This window comes from Calidris pugnax, unplaced genomic scaffold (assembly GCF_001431845.1).
Source record: "Calidris pugnax isolate Ruff unplaced genomic scaffold, ASM143184v1 scaffold9, whole genome shotgun sequence".
NCBI lineage: Eukaryota > Metazoa > Chordata > Aves > Charadriiformes > Scolopacidae > Calidris > Calidris pugnax.
The window spans coordinates 2,950,344-2,959,309 of record NW_015090778.1 but is presented as its reverse complement, the minus strand read 5'-3'; the positions used below and the strand labels follow the sequence as shown (position 1 = coordinate 2,959,309).

The 8,966-nt window shown below is 39.5% G+C and overlaps 1 long non-coding RNA gene across 1 annotated transcript; it reads left to right on the top strand.

Moving 5' to 3' along the window:
- The first annotated feature begins 329 nt into the window (after positions 1-329).
- Positions 330-8,597, top strand: LOC106893248. Its single transcript, XR_001413032.1, has 3 exons — positions 330-490; positions 1,078-1,160; positions 8,439-8,597. It is a non-coding gene; the product is annotated as an uncharacterized LOC106893248 (long non-coding RNA).
- Positions 8,598-8,966: the final 369 nt, after the last annotated feature.

The following is an 8,966-nucleotide window of genomic DNA, read 5'->3' as shown; positions in this document are numbered from 1 at the left end:
ACAGGATGATGGATTCAGCCGTTCATTCCCAAAATATATTATGGCTGTAAGAACAGGCACTGAAAATATTAAAAATTAAAACATAGATTTCCATTATTACCTTTAAATGGCAGTTGAGAAATTTGTGAGGCTTAGGGTTGAGAGTGCCTATGTTATGATCTGGCCTATAAGAACACCATTTGCTGCTGACAGGTATCAAAATGCAATGTAATTACACTTCTAATCAGACATGTATGTTTCATCATCATCTAACGATTCTATATGCATTTTTCCTCTTAGAGGTTCAGAGAGAGGGAGACAGAGCTACAACCCAAGACCCAAGAGACTGCAATACAGATATATTTACAAGTACTTTGAAGCGTGCATTTGGCCGGCAGCCTCAGAAGTGACAGAACAGTGCCTGGTGGTTTGGAGCACCTGCCTGCAAAGCAAGATTTCATCATTCCCTTCTCATCTCTCCCCTGAATCAGAGGCTCCACTCACAAACCAGGTAACGCCTTGGCTCATTTTACTGGCCTGTGAGAAATTCTAGTTTTCCACCAAAGTCTGAGTAGTTAAATAACAGTTGCTAAAATCACAGCATACTCTTTACAATTCTTTCACAATTAGAAAATATTGACAGACTACAATGAATAACCAAATGGTACATCACTGGCGAATTACTGAATGCTATCATGAGGTCTAAGGTCTGGGCGTGAGTTCGTTGAGTTTAGAGTGGGACTTTCACCCTCCCCTATTTCAAAAGGCACCGTTACAAACACTCGCCTCCATCAGCCGATTTCAACCAAACCAGAAGTTTTCTTTTTGCCTCTGCAAAAAGCTCCACAAAACTTTAGAGCACTCCAAATGGTCTGAATGAAAAATACTTGATTTTAATTGCACTAGACCTTACATAGGTTGCTCTGAAAGCTGGCGATATGATATAATTCTTCTCTTGTGTTTAGACATATGCGTAGAAAGAGTCTTTGGAGCTGGATACATAATTCAGTTAAATTATTGGTGGGATGATAGACTAAGGTCAACACTTCGCTGTGTTCCTTACACATATTCTGGTTGGTTTTTTTTCACTTGTCAAAGCATTAGAAGAACACCACTAAGGAAAAGGACTTCTTCAAATAGAGTTGGACGTGAACTTTTGTACGAGGACATCTTCTGTACCGGTGAGTGCAGCTGATGCTCTGAGAGCTTGAGAGGGAATCTTCAGGTAAGGAACATATCTCTGCCAGGTGATCTGCTGGTCCTTAAAGGACGCAAGGCAGTTCTTGATGTTGAGATGATAATTTAGTTTAAAACAGTATAACTCTTCCTGATCACCCACACTCGAAAGGGGTGTTTTTTTCCTTCATTAGAGATTACATGGAAACTTGAACAGAATTCCCAACCGAAGAACATAAAGGGTTGCTGAGCCAGTGTTTTGCAATTTGTTTCCCACCTTTTATTCTTATCTCCATCTTCATATTATTAATTCTGGGTAAAGAAGTAAACTCTCAAAATCACTGAATTTTTGGTACTTTCAAAAAGATTTTGGGTTCCAGAATCTTTCACGATCCCAAATAACTATATAGCCTCTCATTTCTTAGGATACCTCAGGGCATTTTCCAATTCAGTTAGGCCACTGCAAGAATATTTGTAATGAATACAAATCCGCTTTTTTTCTTGTACTGTCTGGCTCCTGCCTTTAGATATTCTGTACCTATTATTCAGTATCCTTTCTGAAAGACTTTATGGTTCTTTCATGTAGATTAATAAGACTGTAATCAAACACAGTAAAATGTCTATGGCCAATTCATTTACAGAATATCAAAGGAATAAAAGTAATGGTACAATAGTGCTATTTATATTACAATCCCTTGCAACTCAATAAGTTCTTCTTACGGCTTGGCCTGCTGTGAGAGTAGGAACTGATGTCACCATCTGTTACTTTTAGGGAGCTCCTTTTGCTCCCATGTTCTTCAAATGATAGGCTCGTGGTCCCAGGTGTCACTCATGGAGACATGAAGCAATGTTTTCAAGTTCATAGTGCATTAGACAACAGCGGGAGGGCACCGAGGTCGCTGGAGCTTGGATGGAAAGGGCTGCAAGGGATTTTCATTATTTAAATGACCCTGCAGAGAAGACAGCACACATGGCCATTAATGTCTTGTCCATAAGTTCGGGCTTTTCTGCTCTCAAGACGTGTGATTTGAATATTTGTTTTATGGAACCTCACAAAGTCTGTGCCAGTGCCAGGACCTAGTGCACAGTCAATGCTTCTAGACTCTTTTTTATAGCAAGGATTTATAACATAGATTAGCATTTGTGCCTTTTCTTTTTTTTTTTTTTACCTCTGACGATTTTAATTTTATTGTGGGATACTCAAGGGTTTGTCAATCCAGGGGTGCATTGCTGAATGGAGTTCACCTTCCAGGGGTATTTTTAACTTATGTGTCTTTTTTGCTATTTCCTGCAGTTGTGGGGAAGTGGCTCAGTGACCTAAAGGATCCTTTCCTGTCACTAAGACAAATGCTTCCGTATTGAATCTATTATGTTCCAATTTCATATAATGAATTACTGCTACTGACTTGGCATAAACCAATATAAAAATATGCAAGAGGACAAAAGTATAAAATGATATACCAAGGAGCAGTTTTTCCATACCCAATTTCTTTTATTTCCATGACTTTTGGGGTTTTGCTTATGTTTTTGTTTCAACAAAGATTAATATATGTTTAGAAATAATTTACAAAATAGAAGTTCTAAGATCTGATAGGCTCTGTGAAGTAACTAAAGGAGGTTTGACAGATGCATAACTTTGAATGGCTAGATAAAACCCAAGCAAGATTAGGTGTGTGGTTCCTGCCTAGAGAGATGAGATATTTCAAATCTGATATTTTACCTCTCAGATCATTCATTCTAATGTATCCGTTCCTCTGCTGTCGACCAAGTGAAAGCAGGAAAAGATTATGCACCCTCTTTGTTAACTTGGTGTTAACTTATGAAAGGTGTTTTTGGGGAAACCCATTGCTCTTATAATCAGGCCTTAAACTCGTGGCTGCTCTCATTCTGCTGCATTGCTCCTCACCTGGGTGACACAGGGGAGTGCCCAGAGCAGCCCTCCTGTTTTACCTGTTGTGGAGCTTCAGGAAAAAAAAGTAAGGTCAGTCCAGGCAGTGAAATACCTCATTGCAGAGAATTTATTACATGGAAAGAAATGTTGTATATATGCCAGTTTTTTACTGGACTCTAGTGCTGATGGCATTATAGAAGTAATTTCTAATGGGTCCTCAGGGCACTAAGATATTAACCTACAAAATCAATGTACATCTTGCTTCACAGAGGAGTTTTGGCACGTTTACCAGGGCAGTTGGTGAGGCTTGGTTTTCAGGTGTCTGCCCATTGAGCATTGAAGGGATTCGAGTTCCTAAATCACTCTTATGCTTCTAAGAACTCTGCCTTGTATGCTGTGTGTCTTGTCACATAACAAGTTACTGCTGTGAGCAAGTGAATTTTCAGTGCTAAAATTTCTGCAAAACACCTGCTTTCTCATCTCTTTTTTTTTAATTATTCTTTTTTCAAAGAGACTGGCCTCAAAGCAGTATCCAAGTCAGCAGATTAAAAGGGGTTGTTCACGACAGAAAGTCCAGCAGAAGGAACTTCCCTGAAATACGCTGTTCTGGGAGGAAGCCAAATTAATAGTTTTTTTATCAGTACTATAACAAGGCAGCAGGAGTGCTCTAATTACCAGTGTGTAATGAGAAACCCAACGCTATATTGAGGAGAATAACTGTCCTGAGTCTTGTGGCCATTAGGGATATAATTTTTTAAAATATTTTTTGGGTTTCACTCTTTTGGCGTTTTGGTGCCACTTCCTTCCCACCAAGCCACCCTTGCCATACCAATGGCACCACCCTCATTAGCTGTTGCAGGTTCCAAACAAGAGCCAAACTTCAAGGCACAAATTCCTAGAAATGAAACTCGAGTGTTTCAGCTGTTCACAAAACTACAGATTTTGCAGTCAAAGGTGAAAAATTTCCTAAATGGTGGAGCAAGAAGAACATGATTTGACCATATCTTTACCTCGTATAAAAAGATAGAGACCATTGACATGTGTCATTGAAAATATCATCTGAAGCTGAAGTGGAATTGCAGTCAAAAACCCTTCAAGTAATCATACAAGGCTTAAAGAGCGAAAAGCAAGAATTATTTCCAAAATGCCAAAAACCTTTCTCCTAGGAAAATCTTTAATTTGTTGCTGACTTTCTGTACATAGGGTTTTTAGATGACTGGGGAGGCGATGTCAACATTCACTAACAAACTTTCAGTGAAGTAGTAGGAAGTCTGGAGATGACATCAGCATCTTGTGACAGTGGTGGCTCCGGCTGGAGGGCCCTATCTCTGGCACATCACTTCTGGCAGGTTGTGATGGGGTTTATGGTCACACTTCAGCAGATGGCTTCACCAGGGTTTTGGTTGTTTTCACTTGGAAGGCAGGGAAAAGAAGTACCTTGATTTAGTAGAGAGTGCTGCATGAGGAACTGAGAAACATTTTTTGTGAGTTTGTAAGTTCTCTAATCTCTCTGATGTATGCTCTGAATGTATGTATGTATACTCTGATAGGTATTGGAAAATATTACTGAAACTTTGCAAAATGGATTATCCAAACTTTTTGTTCAATTCCCTGACTTTTGGGAAAAAAAAAAAAAAAAGTCCTGAGAACAAATATCATCTCCTTATACCAAGTCAGATGCCATTAGAATAAAATTGTTGTGATGAATAATATAAAGAATCAATTTTTATGCTTGGAATTAATTTTCTGAATAGTGATCCGCTGAATGTTGCCATAATTAGTGCATTCCTTGTAAAGCTATCAGCATATCTTTGTTAGGGCTGAATTCACCATGCAGTTACAGCTCCACTTTTAAGTGCTCACCATCATCAGCTGCGGCCAGAATTTCAAGAGCACAGTTTACTATTGGCACGAAGAATGTGTTTCTGGATCTAAGAAGGAGCTCACTGTATTTTTTTCATTTCAACTGATCCCAACTTCTTTAAACAAAAATGAAGTAACTTGCAGTTTGTTTTCTGGGCTTATTGGTATTCCCAGGACACTAATGGGCTCAGTTCTATCTGTTGAAATGGGAAGAGGACACAAGTTTTCTCAAACAGGTTTTCAGTGAGCACCTTGAGATGGAACATTGATTGCACATTCTGCCCCCATGCTGTCTCTGTCTACAGGACAGTTAGCATTCCTGGTGTCACTCAAAGTGAACTTTTACTGCCCACAACAACCTATTTCTGTAGCAAAGGTCAGATTTGTTATCTATCAGGATGTAGCAGCACAGTGGAATAATGAGTTGCCACAATGAACCGGCCTTTTTACCTTCTGAATGGGCTTCTAAATCAAGTAGAGGGAGCATTGACTGAAAATCATTGGGTCTGTCTACTTGAAAGGTCATAGTCTGAAATACTGCAAGATAATTTCACCCTGGTTTATATAGTGAAGCAATCTCTAGTACAAAACCCACCACCTACACCAGTTGTTCAATTCTCTAGCCTTTTGGTGATTCAAGATAGTAATGGGAAAAAAGAAAGACTACTTGGATCAGTCACAGACCTAAATTAGTCAAGGAAAAATAGAAAGCAATAATGGTTTGGCTTTTTTTTTTATTTATATTTTTCTCCGTGGCAAAAGCTGCTATAGCTTGCAGTGACTTTCCTTAGAGAAGGCACATGCTTTCTTAAAGTCCAGGTAGAGCTGCCTGCCTTGGCCAACGGTGGAGGTCACCACAGCCTGTGTGGGGCTGTACATCTTTCCAGGCCTTGCTTTCCTAAGTAGTTTATTTTGTCTTGCTTAATACTCAGTTAAATATACCCATTTCCTTTCAACCTTACTTCTCTGACCTAAGGCCCTTCTCTTTCCTCTCCTCAGTCAATACAGGGTATTATTTAAACACAAGGCTGCAACTTCCACTCTAGCCAAAGACAGACATGCAGTTCACACGGTCTCTTTGCCTGTGACAGCGATGTCTGGTTTTCATCAGTTCATCATGTTCATCAGTTTTGTCAAATGGAGATGTGACATCCTCAGGTGCATAAAAGCAATACTCAACATTATAAAAGTAAAAAATAAATTCCAGTAACTGGTAAATTAAGATCTTAATAAATACAACTGCTGCTTGATCAGTTTTAGAAGGGTGTTTGCCGCTTGATATATGGATAAGCATCCAATATTAGGCCAAAAATTCTGTCTTTCCTCTAATTCCCATTTCTTTTACAGATAAGCCAAGCAAAATCCATTGTCAGTAACATCTGAAACAAGCAAAAGTGAAGAATGTCAGTCTAGACAGGGTCCAGTTCCCTACCTGAAATTGGCTTTGCACTGTGTTATTTACCTTTATGATGTTACATCAATACACCCAGCTTTTTCCAGTAGCCATAAAAATATTTAGTTTTACTGCTCCAAGACAATGCTGTGACTTGCAAAATATCTTGAGCTCTGGACATGAGTGAATTTTCCACCTGAGTGAATTTATCCTCCTCATACAAATTTTTCTCTGACGCAAGGCAATTTCACCTCTTTGGTGCAGGAGGCAGAGTATTTTTGGCTACTGATCTGAAGCTGCAAAGCAAAGTACTAAGAGTAAATGATTAACACAGACCTTTCCATCTTCCCTATCAAAACCTGCCAGGCATCTCTGAATTACTGTTCTTCACTGAATACAGAGCTGTGGGTAAAAAAAAAACCAAAACAAAACCACACGCACCCCATGAAAATAAAAGTGAGCACTCCATGTCTCACACGGTGCTCTCCAGAGGCAGGATGAAAGAAAAAAGAATAAACCATATCTGACAGATGTTAATGAAACACAGAGGCTCATTTTAATGAAGCACTGGAAAGTGGCCAGTCTATTGTAGTTAGGACTTTATTAGCCAAACAGAAAAAGGAAAGGACACAAAGAATTTTTTCTCTTTTCTAAAAAGTATCCTCCGTTAATGATGCTCGGGAGAGTTTTGTATGGTTGTCACAGGGCATCTTCATGGGTACACGAGCAGAAACCCTTACCTCCTAAGAGGCAGAAGTGCTCTGAGGACAGTACAGTTCTTGGGCACCAGCACAGCTCCATCCAGATCTGCGTGTTAAATCCTCCCGTAGCTACTTGGGGAACAGTTTCAAAAGGTCAGTAAGCACCACAAATTCCAAATGAGAGTTCCTGAATTTGGTTCCAAAAAAAAAAAAAAGGCTGGATTTTTCTCTGTTCTCCCACTGTAAATGCTACTCAGGCAGTTTAGAGTGATGCTGCAGAACAGCTCTTCCCAGGGACACCCAAAAACCTCCCACTTTTCTCTGAGTAGATATCAGCCAGTGACATGGCTGCTGTTGCTTGGAGCAATACAAGGCTGTGCCTGGCTGCTGCTGCTTTGAACCACATCTGGTGTTGTAAGCAGCCCACTCGTGTTTTAGCTGCCATCACCTAGGGAGGTTATGATATTTAAACATGTTACCTTTAAAACAATATTAGGAGGAATAAAATATTAAATTAAATGTAATAAAGAGATAAAGAAACATGTGCACAAGGTAAAATGCTAACTTTAAATATTAAAAAAACCCAAAACAAACGAGTTGAGGGAACCTGTGGACCAGCAGTCTCAAGATTTATTCCACATTATTATATTAACTTCAGGATTTAAATTTGGCTTTTGTTCCAAGTAGACTCCTTAAGGAGTTGTAGATAATTTTCAACATATTTAAAAGTGTACACTGAGCCCTCCCAAAAGAGTAATTTCATTAATTGCTTGGTACTGCTGCTGCTTGGACTTATAATCCTTTTTTTAAATTACAAAGAGTATTCAAGCCAAGACATCTTCCCTACATGAAGCACCACAAAAGATTACCCTCTATGATTCTGCTGCTGCTGTTGACACAGTGGTCCTCTGCAAATTTCATGATATTTCTGGAAAGGGATCTGTTTATAATATTATTAATGTACACATGATCCCTACAAACCTTCATTTTAATCTTGGTTAAATAGCCAAGTTATTAAGTAGTAATTCCTGGTGCTGGAAAAAACATCATCATCCCATGAGACAAAACAGGAACAGGGAATGTTTAAGGCACTGGCATTTTAAAGCTAATTTAAGGAGGATTTATCACAATTAGAAAATGAGATAATGAGGGATATATGCAAATTGTCTGGCTAATAGTGATCCACATTCTACCACCGTCACCAAGCTGAAGCAGAGGTTAGAGGGGCAAACTCCTGCCCTGTCTGCAAACACCCATGTGACTGCAACAGCACAAGCTAAGCCTTTCCATCACTTTCCAAAGAATCAGTGTGAGAGCAGCTGTGAGTAGTATTTAATAGCCCAAGACAACTGAAATGCTATTGAAAAGAATAAGAGAATTTCTGTGGCTTAAGGCAATATAATTAACCCTGCCTTCTGCTCTGATTTATCTACAGAAGAAATACCTAGCACAAATTTTATCGACTCCACTTGTGATTTCTGCAAAGAAAGGCTTGTGAAAAGGTGAATGCTGGATTAAGTCTTCAGGATTAAGAAGTTGTTTAAGTACCATCTCACAGGTGTTCTGCATCTCCGACTAGAGCTGCCCGTCTGTCGAACAGGTGGGTGCAGGTATGCACTTCAATGCCATTAATACTCCACAGGCTGCAGTTTCAAGCCTGCCTTCTAAATCTTCTGGTTCCTCGTCCCCTTTTAGTGATTATATAGGCTTTATTCCTGTCCGTGCTAAGACTGGGTTTTCCCTGTGAAGCTAAAAGTCTGTGTGCATGTGGATGGATCAATAGAAGGAAGAAGGTAAAGTGAGCAAGCAAGGCACACAGGCAAAATGGTCGGGGTTTTTGAGCTCTCTCCAGAAGTGGCATTAGTATTACGTGAGAATGGCAGCTCCACTTGGCAAGAGCTGAGCTGAAATCTGGATCAATGCATGGTAGGAAAAAAGAGAAAATTGGGCCATGGAATAGCAA